Below are 17,964 nucleotides of genomic sequence, written 5' to 3' on the forward strand. Positions count from 1 at the left end.
GCAGACCTTGGAAATTTGTCAACGACAGCAAAATCCCGCCAAAATCCAATCTGGAACAAGTCGCAACCTGCAAACCACGAGACTCGAACCGGCAACTCTTGGGTTACAAGCTCGACTTTCTAACAAATAGGCTACAACTGCCCATGCCACTGTTGTATCCTTAATACTATAAATAACGAATTGTAATCAACAGATTACTACACATCAATTCATTAACTACAGTCCATGCTGAAAGGTTTTATAGTTTTGTGTTTCTGAGCATTTTGTCCCTCTCAGAATCATAAAGCCACAATTTACCGTCATTGAGGTTCATCGTCTCTCTGAAGGTGTGTTCGGTAAGTGCGGTGAGATGTCAAGACTATGCTTTCAGAGATCATTTCTATAGTTTTAAACTAGGAAATGTGTTTTGAAAGAGTTGAGTCTCTTGAACCACGATGAAGAGTGTTGATGTGTATCTCTGAGCGTGAATCAAGGAATGGTTGGTGATAATTATTTGTTATTTCAGTTGAAAAGAAAGATTGCAATGAAGATTTATTAGTTTTCAGTTGTGTAGTCAAATGTTAAAATGCATGTGTTTTGCTGTGATGTGACAGTATCTTAGTTTTTGCTTATTTTAACAAACATTTTGATAGATTTATGATAGAGTGCACTATTAGTGTTAGTTATTGCAAGTTCACACTACAGGATTGAAAAACTACCTGAATCTCTGTGTTGCTCACACTGCACAACAAGGTTTCTTTTCACGTTGTTGTCGTTGTATAACTGCACGCATGCTACACACCACACACTACTGACGAGGTGCACATACTAAAAAACACTCGATAAAGAGGCGTTCCTGACCATCAGCGAAAATGCTTTATCTCACATAAATTCTGGTGAGAAATTCAATGATCAGGCCATCACTTCATGAATGGACGATCAACCTTCCCATCAATTGATTGACCTTTCTCTGTTAATACCATCTGCGCTGTGATTGGCTGGATTACTTACAAATTGTCATTGTGTTGCTCACATTACGAGATCCTGTGGGGATAATATCAAACAGGTTTTAAAATATTGTGGCGTCTGTGATAGCTTGAGACAGGTGCGAATCTTGTTGCTGACATACTTATACTTAATGACCTGCGCTGACTGCAATGATCTCCAATTTGGTTGCGTTTTGATGGTTTTGTTACAGACCTTGGAAATCTGTCCACGACAGCAAAACCCCAACAAAATCCAACCTGCAGGCTGTGAAAATTGAAACGGCAACTCTCAGGGTCACAATCCCGATTCTCTAATGAATAGGCTACGACTGCCCATGCCACCATTGTATCCTTACTGCTATAAATAACGCATTATTAACAGATTTGCACACACATTCATTAACTACAGTCCATGCTGAAAGGTTTTATAGTTTTGTGTTTTTGAGCATTTTGTCCCTCTCAGAATCATAAAGCCACAACTTACCGTCATTGAGGTTCATAATCTCTCTGAAGGTGTGTTTGGTAAGTGCGGTGAGACATCAAGACTATGATTTCAGGGATCATTTCTATAGTTTTAAACTAGGAAATGTGTTTTGAAAGAGTTGAGTCTCTTGAACCACGATGAAGAGTGTTGATGTGTTTCTCTGAGCGTGAATCAAGGAATGGTTGGTGATGATTATCACAGATCATTGCTATTGATGAATGTTCTTTACTCTTAAAAAGATTAAAGAGGAGAAGCGCATGATCAGAGTGGGTTTGTTGTTTGAGATTATGAAAATGAATGCAATGACGGTTAACATGTATAAATGCTCCCATTACACAAACAGTTTTTTCAATTCTGATGTTAATCTGGAGAGTAGTATTATATAGTTTGTTTCACTACACAACTCTATTTAACTTATGATTCACTACACGTTCGTGCCGTTTACATAATATGCATTTACGCACCTATTTCCAACATAAGACAGAAGTCTTACTTACCGCATGCAACTCATGACCCGGTTGGGACTTTTTAATGAAATCCAGCGCATCAAACACACACACAAAATTCCGCTGATACCCGGGATAATAAACTATCTATTGTTTCCACAAGGCTGGTATTCTTCTCCTTGAATCAAAAACATGCTTCTTCTTTCATGCCATTTAACAAAGCTGTCACGTGATGTGATGTTTCTAAGTTCTAGCGTCTCCCACTGATTGACGGGTGGGCGGGGTTTTCCAGGGGAAGTGCCCATAAAAATAAGTGACTGATACGTATAGACCCTTTTACAGCCCAAGTGATCAAATAGCCTGCCTGCGCATTTCGGCAACGGAAGTGGTGTTATTCCCCATTGGTTCTAACATGTTAGCAACTCAGAAAGAATATTAAAACGGTTTCCCATTTTAGAACTGCAATTTCAGTTTTCAAACAGAGATGGTGATAGAGTTGATAAAGTCACAGATTGCAGCTTTAAACTCTCTCAGGTGTTACTTTTTTACCACTCTGGAAATTTAACTCCTGGGATTTTGCAGTGTAAAATCGATGAAGACTCCAACTGTATACTGCCTGTAATTTGTGAAATTATGTTTATCCCCAGTTTTATATAGCGGAACAACTTTCGCCATTTTCATTTTGTTTGGAAATTTACCGGTGTAAAATGATAGATAACAGATATATGTTATTGGTTTCAATTACCCTTTTTACAATTTTCATGTCAATGTCATTGCAATCAGTAGATGTTTTGTATTTAAAACTGTCTACAATGTCTATTATTTCTTTTTCTTTTTCATCCACCTCAGTAAGAAACATTGAGTTTGGATTCCTTTCTATTAAATTATCACTCCAATCTTCAGATAACAATGGATCTGGAATTTCTTCTGCCAAATTTGGTCCAAAACTCACAAAAAAAATATTAAAGCTATTAACCACATCACCTATATTGTCCTTTATAGCAGTGTTTCTCAACCCTGGTCCTCAAGGACCCCCTTCCAGAAAGTTTTAGATGTCTCCTTATTTAAAACCCCTGAACCAACTCATCAGCCTCCTTCCAGAATAGCCCTTTTCACACAGATATTCCGTAAAATACACGGAAAGGCATCCTGGATTTTTCCGGAATTGTTCGATTTTTTTGTTCATTCACACTGCCATGATTAGCCGGCATCTGATGGTCCCGGAAAGACACGTGAACTGTTGAAAGTCCCGCCCTCTCTTCTACGCAGCGTCTGAAGTTTGCATATTATTTATTATTTCTCTCTCCAGAAACGTGCATTTTTGTTTATGATAAGACTATAAAGGAGCGCATGAACGCACAGTGCTGGTGAATGATCTCAGCTTCAGAGTGGATATTTGACGAGCTCCCTGATCTCTGCTACAGTTTTCAGACATTTCTCATCGTGATTGTTTATATGCATTTAAAACCCACATTTTGAGGAGCTGAATGATATATCTTGTTGGGATGACACGCGGGTATTTTCGTTTATTATAGCTCAAATTAGCACGTGACGCGATATTCTTTTATGCTGCTGAATGATCTCCGTTTCAACGCAGTAAGTAATGAGCTAACTTACCTGATATCTGCTTCAGTCCAGTTTGCTGACATTTCTCGTCGTGAATGTTGTAAATCCCTCATTTTAAAGAGTTGGACCAACTTCATGTTGCCATGACACGCGCGTCCTCACTACGGCACGTGCGTCATTGTTTATGCGTCTCATTTATCATTTCCTGATAACTGCTTCAATCTAGTTTGCAACATTTCTCGTGGTAAATGTTTATATGCATGTTATTTCTCGTTTTAAGGAGCTGAACCATAACTTTGTTGTGATGACGGGCACGTCCTCACTACGACACGCCCATTACGGCATTGTTTCGGCTTCTTGTTCACACAAAGGGTTTTCCGTGTATCTAACTAGGTCCTTTTTCTGGCAACAATCCCAGATTAACGGGACGAGTTTGTGTTCACACAGACGCTTGTCTGGCAATTTACAGGTATTTTCTGGGACCAAAGGTCTGTGTGAATGGGGTTTCTGTCTCCCTATCAAGCTAATAATTTAAATCAGTGTGTTAATTAAGGAGACATCTAAAACATTCTGGAAGGGGGTCCTTGAGGACCAGGGTTGAGAAACACTGCTTTATAGTATTATTATCAATAAAATAATACTATAAAAAAGCTTTGTTGCCGAGAACTATTTGTAATTATACTGTTTAATATGTCCCATATTTCTTTAATATTATTTATATTTTTATTCAACAATTTACTGTAATTATCTTTTTTGCATACCCGTAAGATATTGTTTAACTTACTTTTATATTTTTTATATTTATTTTCTTTTTCTCTCGCTCTTTGTTTCATAAATTTTCTATAGTGTATTTTTCTTTTCACAAGCATTTTGTAATCCTTTAACTTAATGATGTTTATTAATAGTCCACCCACAGTGAACACTTATACATACATGCATGCATTTCAATATTTGCTTAGACATCATGTTCTTTCAACCTCAAGCAACAAATCCACTCTGATCATGCACTTCTCCTCTTTAATCTTATTAAGATTAAAAAACATTCATCAATAGCAATGATCTGTGATTATTATCACCAACCATTAGTTGATTCATGCTCAGAGAAACACATCAACACTCTTCATCGTGGTTCAAGAGACTCAACTCTTTCAAAACACATTTCCTAGTTTAAAACTATAGAAATGATCCCTGAAAGCATAGTCTTGATATCTCACCGCACTTACTGAACACACCTTCAGAGAGACGATGAACCTCAATGACGGTAAGTTGTGTCTTTATGATTCTGAGAGGGATGAAATGCTCAGAAACACAAAACTATAAAACCTTTCAGCATGGACTGTAGTTAATGAATTGATGTGTTCAAATCTGTTAATAACTATGCGTTATATAGTATTAAGGATACAACAGTGGCATGGGCAGTCATAGTCTATTCGTTAGAGTCAGGCTTGTAACCCGAGAGTTGCCGACTGGGGTCTCACGGCGGACGATATGCAGGAAGACATTTCAATGATAGTGCTTGGAATAATTTTTACAAGACACGTTGTATAAACATTCGTGCTGTTGCCACAAATCAACAAGCTGATCCTCCATCTCTGCTGTCCACATCAACTTTACTTTGGCCGTTTCTCAATCCGAAGGCTGTAGCCTGGGGAGGTCAAATAAGACAGTCTTGATGACGTCTATGCAGCCTGGAAATGCGACCTATGGATTGAGAAGCGACCTTTGTGCTGCGCCATGACTGGTTCCGTCTTTTATCATCTCGCTTTCTGATTGGATATGGTTTCGTTTCACGTAATAACCTCAAGAGCGTGCTCGCGTTTGTCCTCAGGATTCCCCACACACATCAGGATTTTTGATCTTCCGAGCAGGTTCGAACACTCTTAACACACCTCACACCAAAGGAAAATCTGATAAGAAAATCTGTAAAACCATCGCGATACTCGGGACATAGCTAGGATGTTGGAAGGGGGAAATCGGCCCAAAATCAGCCCGATTATCTTTTGGTGTGTACCCAGCCTAACCCGAGAGTTGCCGGTTTGAGTCTCATGGTCTGCAGGTTGCGACTGGTTCCAGGTGGGATTTTGCTGTAGCGGACAGATTTCCAAGGTCTGCGACAAAACTCTTGGATCACGACCAAATCTGAGCTTGTTGCAGTCGCTGCAGGTCGTTAAGTATAAGTATGTCAGCAACATGATTGAAACCCATCTCGAGCTATAACAGACGCCACAATATTTTCAAACTTGTTTGATATTATCCCCACATAATCTTGTATAGTGAGAGACACAATGACAACTTGTAAGTAATCCAGCCAATCCCAGCGCAGATGGTATTAACAGAGAAAAGTCAACCAATTGAAGGGCAGGTTGATCATACATTCATGAAGTAATGGCCTGATCATTGAAATTTCTCACCAGAATTTATGTAAAAAAAATGTATTTTCGTTGATGGTCACAAACACTGCTGTAGTGTGAACTTCTGATAACTTTGTTTGTCGAAATACGCAAAAACTAAGGTACTGCCATATCATAGCAAGACCAAAAAGACCAATTGGTTTGCACAAGCAAAACAACCTTTGTCATGTTTTTCTTATAACCTAAAAATATCCCACTCTGATCATGCACTTCTCATCTTTATTCTTAAAAAGAACATTCATCAATAGCAATGATCTGTGATAATAATCACCAACCATTCCTTGATTCAAGCTCAGAGAAACACATCAACACTCTTCATCTTCATTTTGGTGGGTTTTTGCTATCGCGGACAGATTTCCAAGGTCTGTGACAAACTCCTCGCATCGCGACCAAATGTCGTTAATTACAAATATATCAGCAACGTGATTCAAACTTGTCTCGAGCTATCACAGACGCCATAATATTTTAAAACCTGTTTGATATTATCACCACAGGATCTCATAATGTGAGCAACACAATGACAATTTGTAAGTAATCTAGCCAATCCTAGCGCAGATGGTATAAACAGAGAAAGGTCAACCAAGTGATGGGCAGGTTGAACGTCCATTCGTGAAGTAATGGCCTGATCGTTGAAATTTCTTGCCAAAATTTACGTGAGATAAAGTATTTTCGCTGATGGTCGGGAACGCCTCTTTATCAAGTGTTTGTTTTGTAGTATCTGCACCTCCTCAGTGGTGTGTTGTGTGTAGTATGCATGCAGCTATACCAAGACGACAATAAACCTTGTTGTGCAGTTTGAGCAAAACATTGTTTCAGGAAGTTTTTCAATCCTTTAGTGTGAACTAAAGATAACTAACACCAATAGTGGACTCTACCAAAAATATATCAGTATGTTTGTTGAAATAAGCAAAAACTACAACACTGTCATATCACAACAAAACACAGGCATTTTAATATTTTTTTATACAAACTAAACAACTTCATCACATTCTTTCTTTTAACCTAAAATACTAAACCCACTCAGACCATGTACTTCTCTTCTTTAATCTTATTAAGATTAAAGAACACTCATCAATAGCTATGATCTGTGATAATTATCACCAACCATTCCTTGATTCACGCTCAGAGAAACACATCAACACTCTTCATCGTGGTTCAAGAGACTCAACTCTTTCAAAACACATTTCCTAGTTTAAAACTATAAAAATGATCCCTGAAAGCATAGTCTTGACATCTCATTGTGCTTACCGAACACACCTTCAGAGAGACGATGAACCTCAATGAAGGTAAGTTGTGGCTTTATGATTCAGAGAGGGACGAAATGCTCAGAAACACTATGAATCAGAGGTGCCCAATCCTGCTTCTGGCGATCGACTATCCTGCAGAGTTCAGGTTCAACTCTAATCAAACACACCTGCCTTCAATTTTCAAGTGATCCTGAAGACCTTGATTAGCTTCTTCAGATGTATTTGTATTTATTCTGCGACAAACTCCTCGCATCACGACCAAATTGAAGCTTGTTGCGGTAGCCAAATGTTGTTAAGTACAAATATGTCAACAACGTGATTCAAACCTGTCTCAATCTATCACAGACGCCACAATATATTAAAACCTGTTTGATATTATCCCCACAGGATCTCGTAATGCGAGTGACACAATGACAATTTGTAAGTAATCCAGCCAATCCCAGTGCAGATGGTATAAACAGAGAAAGGTCAACCAAATGATGGGCAGGTTGAACGTCCATTCATGAAGTAACGGCCTGATCGTTGAAATTTCTCACCAGAATTTATGTGAGAAAATGTATTTTCGCTGATGGTCAGAAACACTGCTGTAGTCGGAGCTGATGGTGTCGTGGGCAGTGCTCCGACATATGGTGCAAATGCACTTTCTGCGACCAGAGTTCGAATCCCGGCTCGAGGTCCTTTGCCGATCCCATACCCCTCTCTCCATCCTCTACTTTCTCTCAAATCTACTGTCTATCAATAAAGGCAAAAATGGCCCAAATAAATAATTATATAAAAAAAAGAAACACTGCTGTAGTGTGAACTTGTGATAACTAACACTAATAGTGCACTCTACCAAAAGTCTATCATTATGTTTGTTGAAATATGCAAAAACTAAGGCATTGTCAAATCATAGAAAGACCAAAAACATGCATTTAATGTTGATTTGCTCAAGCAAAGCAACCTTTGTTATGTTTTTTTCTAAATCTCAAAAAAACCCCACTCTGATCATGCAGTTCTCCTCTTTAATCTTGTTAAGATTAAAGAACATTCATCAATAGCAATGATCTGTGACAATTATCACCAATCATTCCTTGATTCACGCTCAGAGAAACACATCAACACTCTTCATCGTGGTTCAAGAGACTCAACTCTTTCAAAACACATTTCCTAGTTCAAAACTATAGAAATGTTCCCTGAAAGCATAGTCCTGACATCTCACCGCACTTACCGAACACACCTTCAGAGAGACGATGAACCTCAATGACGGTAAATTGTGGCTTTATGATTCTGAGAGGGACAAAATGCTCAGAAACACAAAACTATAAAACCTTTCAGCATAGACTGTAGTTAATGAATTGATGAATGTTTGCAAATCTGTTAATAACAATGCGTTATTTATAGTATTAAGAATACAACAGTGGCATGGGCAGTCATAGCCTATTTGTTAGAGCAGTTGTTTGACCTTTCTCTATTAATACAATCTGTGCTGGGATTACAAGTTGTTATTGTGTCACTTGAGACAGCTTGTAGTGATGTTACGTTCGTGAACGAATCGTTCTTTTTAAACGAATCTTTTAGGTGAACGAATCGCTCTCGTTCACTGTGACTCTGTCCCACACCATGGGGTAACTGTCTTGGGGGGTAGATGTGAATTCTTTGAGGAAGGTTTCGGGGTAGATGTGAATTCTTTGTGGAGGGTTTCAGATGATAATTCAACAAGGAATTAGGAAGCGGTTTCCTGTGGATTCAGCCATTTGTTGCTGGCTTCAGGAAATACCTTTTGTCAGGGTTTGGCACCACCATTCAGCTCTTACAGCTCCGCCCATTTTGATCAAGTCGGAGAGACATAACAGTCCCGATGAGATCAACATACATCTCGGTGGTGTCCAATCCCTGTAGTGTTCGTAGTGTTCAAGTTCAGTGTGTCAACCAAGGCCTGTGTGCTTTGTTCGATGAATGTCCCATTCTTTCACGGAAACCACCTGTTCTTAGACGTCCTGTCTCTTTGAAGAAAGTTGTCACCTCTGAACGGTGAATTCAGACGTCGTCGGGTGGGGGTATTGACATTGACAATGCATCACTGTGTGAAACACCTGCACACCTTAAGGACCATTCATTGATTGAACACTGACCAATATCAATAGGCTTGGTAACATTATAACATGATAGTTAGGGCAAACCATAAATAAAATAAAATAAAACATTACACATGATAACTTGATGTGAAAATGGGCAAGTGGTACGATAGGGTCGAATACCTCTGATCTATAACATTACCATCATTCTTTCCCACTGTTGTACTTGGAGTTTAGCTGAATTCAAAGGTACTTGGTCTCTGGATATTGAAGGAGAGGATGCAAAAGATCAGGTTAAAGTAATAAAAACATCACATTGAGGTATGCATATTATAAAAATAAAACCCAGAAAATGAAATGTTAAAATAACCTTGAGGTATGCATGTTACAGATTGTATGAAAATAAAACCAAGAAAGTGTTAAAATAACCTTCAAGTATGCATATTATAGATTATATGGAAACAAAACCCAGAAATTGTTAAAATGATCTTCAGGTATGCATATTATAGATTGTATAAAAATAAAACCCAGAAATGTAAAAATAACCTTCAGGTATTAACATTCAGGTATGCATGTATTTGGTCATGTGAAAATAAAAGAAAATAAAAACCAGAAAGTGTTAAATAACATTCAGGTATGCATATAAAAAAAAATAACAGAACATGTTAAAGTAAAATTTGGTAATGCATCTCATAGGGTGTATCAATAAACGTGATAGTAAAATATTGCTACAATAGATTTAGGTATGGGCATGGTAGCCCATATAATAATAATAATAATAATAATAATAATAACAATAATAATAGGCACATAATTGTGTAATCGTTCCATACACACATCTATCATGAATGTTTCGAGGGAATTCTGAATTCTCTTAATATAAGCACCTTGTAGGCCTAAGATTATCTTAAGAATATGTTCAGGACATGTTGAGTCCATGTGCACAATTGAAGATTCAGAATCTCATGTTAGATTTCTATGTGTGCAGGTATGTGCCTATGTGTATATGTATGTGTATATGTATGTGCTTGTGTGTATAGGCATGTTTATGAGTATGTGTAGTCCATAGACTTGAAGATTTAGAATCTCAGATTTCAATGTGTTTGCATGTATAAGTAGGTGTACGAGTGTAGAGATATGTTTATACTTATATGGGTGTGTATGTGATATGTTGGCTAAGTCACATTTGATATTAGGAGTTGAGTAAATGGTTTGATTGATTCTTGACAATTGTCTGTGCTGTTATTTAGTGATAAGTTGAGGATCAGGGCGCCACTGGTCCTCACTTATGACAACAACAATAAGATTATTGATTTGAGATTAAGACAGTAAGTTTGTTATTGCAATTAAAAACATAATTATCAAAATGTGACTTTGCCATGTAAGTTTCTTATGAGTGTTGTAGTTTTGCTAATATGGGTGCGAATAATATCACTTTAGCATATGTGTTAGATTAGATGGCTCTGTTGGTGTAACAGGAGAATGTTGGTTTTAAGTGTAGTGTTCAGTTTGGAATATGTTGTGTGGTGCGTGGTGATAAACATGATAGTTTTAAATGTCTTACATACAGAGCAAATCAAATGTCAAAAATAATAGTATTAAACTTAGAAAATTGCTTTTTATCAAGATTTCAGTAGACATTAAACTGATCAAACTTCTGAAAAGAAAACCCAAAACAGATGCTTAAATTCAGACAGTTTGAAATAATTACTAATTCTTGGTAAGTGAGTGTTTGCTATGCGATTTAATTTAACTGAGGCTATGTGTGAATACCATGCTGCAACAAAGGTGAGGAGGATAAATTGTGATGCAAATTTAGTCCTGTTGTTAAAACAGGGAGCCAGTTCGATATTATCGGTATGAGGTTGTAATCTGGCTCAATAAGTCTTCCAACACCAGTGTTTTTCGTTAGGAAACATGGTAAAAGTGCTACTGGATCCTGTTGTGAGGTAAAACATTTTCATTAATGCAATTAACACATTGTAGCCACATGGCATTTTTGTGCTCCTCTTTAGGGTCTGACTGCAGCTATACAAGGAATAGCAGAGTTTACCACATAGGAGTTAAATCCTTCAACATAGAAACACATACGAAACAAACAACTAGAATGTGTTCTATAGAAATATCAATGCCTTACGATCAATTACAAATCAGAAAATGTAAACGGATCACTGCAATGAGAATGTTAAACACATGCTAACTGGCTGTTAAGCCACACAAGCATGTGCCCAATCTGTATTGGATTAAAAATGGGTTAGTGATTTCCAGTTAAATGGGTTTGGTTTACTATCACAAGTGTCATGTAATATTTAAGTGTTAAAACATGGCAACATGTGACAGCACATTCCGCCCTTTTGACACTGCATAGTGGACCAATTCTGTGGGTTTGGCCTGTGCAAGTTATTCCATAGTACATTTAATGCACCACATTTTACCATCCGACGCCTGTTTGGCCATTATAATATCATGTATATTGCAACTTGATCACAATATAGATTATATTACATTAAAATAGTATAAATTAAAAATACGTTCATTACTGATCTCTTTTAAGGAACACCAGGCTGGTGTTTGTAATTTGCAAGATGTTACTGTATCAATGTATTTGAATGTGAAAAGGTGTCAGCCCTGGACAGACTGGTGTGAGGCACAGACGTTTATTGGTTCATGCTAATGTATTCCTACAACAGTTTCAAGACTAAGAATTGTGTGGCCTTTCACATCTCTATAAAGCTGTATAAAACTGTCTTTAAACAATATTCACAGACTCGTAGGGAAAGACTAAGCCAAGAACTTTTAATAGTCCTGGTGTTTATCAAGTTCTTAAAGAACACTGAGATTGATTAACAGAAGGAAAAATATGGTTACAGACAATGTCTCTCTTAAAAAAAAAAAATGTTCTCTCTTGGGAACAATGGATAGCCCGTTATCTGAGTGGGGGGTAAGCCCTTTCATCTCAGTTGGGTGTCTCACAGTGAGAGATAAGACCATTTGTGTTGGCCTGGGACAACATTATATTTTCCTGCAACAATTTTAGGTTTTGCTTAATTGTATCTCATCAATGGAGAAATACTACATTGAATTAGAAGTTTGTAATTGTAATATGACTTACTGATTCCATTCTATCCTCATTCAATCCAGAGTGATCTTTTAGAAGACTCACTCACAACAAGCACTCTTTACTAGTTTTAAATCATCTCCCTACTTGCTTAATGTCCACCATTCAGTTGCATTTCTCTATGCGTTGGGGATTTTTAAATCCAACAACGCTGCCTTCAATCATTCATACATTTCCTTCATTCTCCAGCTTGATTACAATATTACCTTAACTCATCAAATATAGATTGTACACTGGTGTTTGCAGCATTTAAAAACCTTACTATCTGTGTGCTTCTCACATTTCAATTGTCCAAGTCCTCCTTTCACATGTAAACACATTCATTGCATTGTAGTTTAAATCATCCAACATCATTTTTCAATTGTTAAAAGTTATTTTGGCACTCTTTCCAGGTTGTGCATTTACTGTCACAACATAAACAATTGTGTAGAATTTGGTGATTTAAATTTAGATTCTAGATGTTTTCCTTGTTTGAGGATCAGAGCAAATTTTGGATGATTTAACTCCAATTTAAGACAATCTTTTGTTTTCCGTAGGCGTGTTAACAAAAGATCTTAACAGATCAAAGCAATTCATTCTTCATTTAACATCACACAGCATTTCCTAATAATGTGGTTTCACTTCATTCTTAAAGGCCCCACTGGATTTGATTTCCAGTCTAACATTAGGTATATTTACAACCTATTTCATAAATGTGGGATGTTTAAAACATTCCCTTAAACATTTTTAAAAGGCAAAGAAAAGATTGACTTACCACATCAGCTGAAGGAATAGAAGAAGATCAAACCTTTAGCTCCATGAAAAGACTCTTATTCTCCAGGGATCGAATCAGTCGTACTTGTACATTTTGATAAGATTTTCCCACTGGTTGAATATCACGTCCCGGGAATCACCACTTTGTAAGGGGGTCCAAATATGACCCCATCCATCCGTTTGGCCCAACGACGGTAACCAAACATCATGGCAGAAGATCATTGCGCGTTCAGTCTTTTCCGGCGCTTACCAATGACGTTTTAACGTTACGCAACTTAGGTAGCTTTATCTGACTCCAAGAAGATAAAGACATATTGTAATATGAATCAAAATTGATGTAATTGTGGAATGTGGATAAACATTTGATCATTCCATTTACTCATGTTTACATTGAACTCATTCATTCGATTACCCATGTCGTATCGGTCCACATCGGCCGTTATGCAGATTCCGAACACATATTTGACCGTACTAGAAGTTATGACTAACACAATTTAGCAATGCCGCTCCCGCGATCTCTTGCTAAAAGTCCACATATAGCCTCATGCAATCGTTTGTATACAACTTAGTACAAAATTCACACTATAACCAGAGGTTCAGGCTTAGCACCATCTAGCCGAATATAGTTAAATCATATTACTATATACAACTTAATTATAGCAGAAATAATGACCAGCGGTTATGACTTATCACTCCGATAGCCCACATACAAATACGATTACCCAACAACTTAGTGAAAGTTAAATAATTAATCTACCATGCAATAACTAGAGGTTCATGACTAAAGCAATTTTAACAATACCGCTTCATGTGTACGGACTCTCATTAAAACGTATCCATATAGCCTCACACAATCTGTTATATACAACTTAATTCAAACTCTACAATGACCAGAGGTTCGGGCATAGCACCGTCTAGCCGAATATAGTTAAATCATTTTACTCTATACAACTTAATCAAAGTAAAGGCAATGATTAGAGGTTATGACTCATCACCCTGATGGCCCACATATAAACAAGACTGCGTAACAACTTAGTTAGAGGTAGAACTTAATTAACATGAATTAACCCCGATCAAAGATATGTGGTAACAAAGGATATCGTAATACTTTATAGTAACTTAGAAGAGTCAATAAAACAGAGCAAATTAGAATGAATTAAACCGTAACAATTTATTAACCATCTAGGTAGCACATAATTAAGAAGCCAATATACATTCCAATTCAAAAACGAAAAAAACGAAACACCGATGCATACCTGGTAAGGAGATGAAGATCTGGTTACAGATTCCTCAAAATAAAATAAAAATACATGATGCTATATCAAAGATACGGCATCATGGGGGTGCATTTCTAGATATTGAAAGTCCCCCCTAAGTCTTCTACACATCTCCTTAAATAACCAGAGAACAAAGCATATAGGAGTTTGGTATTGATTGGTGGTTGTAAAATCAGGGGTGTAGCCTAATATACATACAGTGGGTGATTGGTCAACATGTCTAAGTTAGGAGTTGTCTCCCAACATTAGGTTAAGTTTACTTATTTATTGTCACAGATTAACATTGAATCCTGTTGTCATATTAACAAACCCAAATGTACCACTTGCATTAAAACACTTCATTAAACACCAAACAAAACAAGTTTCACATTCTTTGTACATGTAGAATGTATTGCTTTTATAAAACATGAGGAGAGGGGGACAAGAAAGTGTGGTCGGGTGTGACTCTGTCCCACACCATGGGGTAACTGTCTTGGGGGGTAGATGTGAATTCTTTGAGGAAGGTTTCGGGGTAGATGTGAATTCTTTGTGGAGGGTTTCAGATGATAATTCAACAAGGAATTAGGAAGCGGTTTCCTGTGGATTCAGCCATTTGTTGCTGGCTTCAGGAAATACCTTTTGTCAGGGTTTGGCACCACCATTCAGCTCTTAGAACGCCATCCATTGACTCATATTTCTCGTTCACTAAAATTTCCCTCCCTTCTTGAGGAGCACGGACAAATGAAGCGCGACTTTCTTTCCGCCTTCAGAGAGTGACAAAACTACGAGCCAATGGCAATCGAGTATAAGCTGTGGCCGAGCATATGATTGGCTCAACGTACTGAATGAATACGCCCTTCACTGACCGAGCCGCTGTTTTGGCACGTAGGAGTTTTCCTTACTCAAACATGTTCTGAGGGCAGAAAGAATGTGATTGGTTCACAAAACGACCAATCAAAATGCTCGTTACTGGTTTAAGCCCTCAGCGGAGCCTTCAAGGCAGCTTCTGCAGTGAAGCAGTTTGAGCTCACCGTTGGTCAGATGAGTAGCGCAGATATGGTAAGATAGGAATGAGACTGTTTTTGAATCCAGCTCGAAACGTTTCGAGCATTTAAGTGACGCGTTTTCACGTGTTCGTGGCATGGCTTTCATTTTCGTGCCAGTTTCACATATTGGTTACTCAATTGTTTTTCCTATTTTCTTACCATTGTCGCTTGGGATTGGGGTTAGAACAACTTTCTGTGACATAAAATGACATCCTCACCCTAACCCAACTCTAACCCCAACTCCAAGCAAGAACAACTTAATTTTCTGACAAATTAATGTATAAACAATGTCATTTTAACCCAAACCCAACTTTATCCTCGCGCGAGAACAGTTTAAAAATGTGACGAAAACCACAAATCTAACCCCAATCCCAATCGACAATGGTTTGAAAAAAGGAAAAAAAATTGAGAAACCAATCCGTGAAACCGGCACGAAAAAGAAAGTCATGCCACGGACACGTGAAAACGCGCCACTCAAATGCTCGAAACGTTTCGAGCTGAATTCAAAAACAGTCTCATTCCTATCTTACCATATCTGCGCTACTCATCTGATCAACGGTGAGCTCGAACTGCTTCACTGCAGAAGCTGCCTTGGAGGCTCCGCTGAGGGCTTAAACCAGTAACGAGCATTTTGATTGGTCGTTTTTGTGAACCAATCACATTCTTTCTGCCCTCAGAACATGTTTGAGTAAGGAAAACTCCTATCTACGCTGTTTTGAGTCTGAACGAACGAGAGAGAGAGAGAGAGAGAGAGAGAGAGAGAGAGAGAGAGAGAGAGAGATTTTAAACAAACTGAATGACTGGTACAAGTCACAACCTAATGAATGAGAGAGAAATAGAAATATAGAAAGCGAATGCAACGTAAACAATCTTGTGAAAGAATCATGTGGTTTTATTTTAGTAAAGTTATAGTAACCATGTTTAGGCGGACTATTTACCTTAATACAAATGATAAGCAAGGTAATTACTGTTGAAAAATGTGGTATTTCTGTTTAATATAGTTTTATATATCTATATAGTTTAATCCACCCTTTCACTGAACTTAAATCAGTCATCTGCGTCTGAACGAAGTCTTGAATGCTTGATTTTTTTCCCAAACCAGTTCAGATAGGAGTTTTATTTAAACATGAGCTCAGGGGCAGAAAGAAATTTGATTGGTTCACAAAAATGACCAATGAAAGTCCTCAACCGTAGCCTTCAAGGCAGCTTCTGCAGTGAAGCAGTTCGAGTTCACCGTTGGTCAGATGAGTAGGGCAGATGGTTAGATAGGAATGTGACTGGTTTTGAATTCAGCTCAAAATGTTTCAAGCTATAAGTTACATGTTTCCACGTTATCACGTGTCCTTGGCACAATTTTCATTTTCGTGCCAGATTCACGTGTTGGTTACTCAATTTTTTTTCTTTTTTCAAGCCATTGTCGATTTGGATTGAGGTTAGATTTGTGGGTTTTTTTATTTTTAAACTGTTTTCGTGTGAGGATGAAGTTGGGTCTGGGTTAGAATGGCAGTGGTTTATACGTTTACTTGTCAGAAATTTAAACCGTTTTCACTTGATGTTGGGTTTAGAGTTGGGTTTGGATGTCATTTTATGTAACAGAAAGTTGTTCTAACCCCAATCCCAAGCTACAATGGTAAGAAAATAGGAAAAACAATTGATTAACAAACACGTGAAACTGGCACAAAATTGAAAGTCGTGCCACGGACACGTGAAAACATGGAAACATGTATCTTAAATGCTCGAAACATTTCGAGCTGAATTCAAAACCAGTCACACTCCCATCCAACCATCCGCGCCACTCACCTGACCAACGGTGAGCTCGAACTGCTTCACTGCAGAAGCTGCCTTGAAGGCTCCGGTTGAGGACTTTCATTGGTCATTTTTGTGAACCAATCAAATTTCTTTCTGCCCCTGAGCTCATGTTTAAGTAAAACTCCTATCTGTACTGGTTTGGGGAAAAAAATCACGCGTCTTGAACGACATGACCGAAATTATATGATTCGTGAACGAGGATCTGACTGACTGAACCAGAGGAGGCATGCACGGGAGTCTTTATTTACAACAAATCCAGATAAGATGTACTATAAATGTACGTGTGTCTTAATATATTCTTTAGCTTGAGTTTTTGCAAAAAAAAGAATGAGTTTTTGCAAAAAGTCTTTCATTGTCTTATAACACATAATGACACACATCTTCGCCACTTATTGGCGTATTTATGTAAAATTAAGAAATGGTCACTGAACGAATCAGTGAACGAGTCTGAACGAATCATTTTGGTGAACGAACTGAAAATGAACGAGTCACCTAAATAAACGAAAATTTCCATCACTAACCGCTTGAGACAGGTTTGAATCATACTTATACTTAACGACCTTCAGCGACCGCAACAAGCTCTGATTTGGTCGCAATTCAAGGGTTTTGTCGCAGACCTTGAAAATCTGCCCGCAACAGCAAAATCCCGCCAAAATCCAACCTGAAACCAGTCGCAACCTGCAGGCCATGAGACTCGAACCGGCAACTCTCGGGTTATAAGCCCGACTCTCTAACATGACTGCCCATGCCACTGTTGTGTTCTTAATACTATAAATAAGTAACGCATTGTTATGAACAGATTTGCA

General features: G+C 37.8%; 1 protein-coding gene, 4 non-coding genes and 2 pseudogenes across 5 annotated transcripts in view; 3 read left to right on the forward strand and 4 right to left on the reverse strand.

The window, feature by feature from the left end:
• The window catches only part of slc25a10a (solute carrier family 25 member 10a), a 229,429-nt gene that overhangs the window by 37,913 nt on the left and 173,552 nt on the right, over window positions 1–17,964 (forward strand). The window lies entirely within an intron of this gene.
• Window positions 355–480, forward strand: LOC129436928 (small nucleolar RNA U3; annotated as a pseudogene).
• On the forward strand, window positions 1,507–1,720 carry LOC129436927 (small nucleolar RNA U3). Its single transcript, XR_008641998.2, has one exon. It is a non-coding gene; the product is annotated as a small nucleolar RNA U3 (small nucleolar RNA).
• Window positions 4,452–4,665, reverse strand: LOC129437011 (small nucleolar RNA U3). Its single transcript, XR_008642063.2, has one exon. It is a non-coding gene; the product is annotated as a small nucleolar RNA U3 (small nucleolar RNA).
• On the reverse strand, window positions 6,070–6,249 carry LOC129436976 (small nucleolar RNA U3; annotated as a pseudogene).
• Window positions 6,888–7,101, reverse strand: LOC129437003 (small nucleolar RNA U3). Its single transcript, XR_008642056.2, has one exon. It is a non-coding gene; the product is annotated as a small nucleolar RNA U3 (small nucleolar RNA).
• LOC129436922 (small nucleolar RNA U3) lies at window positions 8,097–8,310 on the reverse strand. Its single transcript, XR_008641994.2, has one exon. It is a non-coding gene; the product is annotated as a small nucleolar RNA U3 (small nucleolar RNA).

This window comes from Misgurnus anguillicaudatus, chromosome 19, assembly GCF_027580225.2.
Source record: "Misgurnus anguillicaudatus chromosome 19, ASM2758022v2, whole genome shotgun sequence".
NCBI classification, from domain to species: Eukaryota; Metazoa; Chordata; class Actinopteri; order Cypriniformes; family Cobitidae; genus Misgurnus; species Misgurnus anguillicaudatus.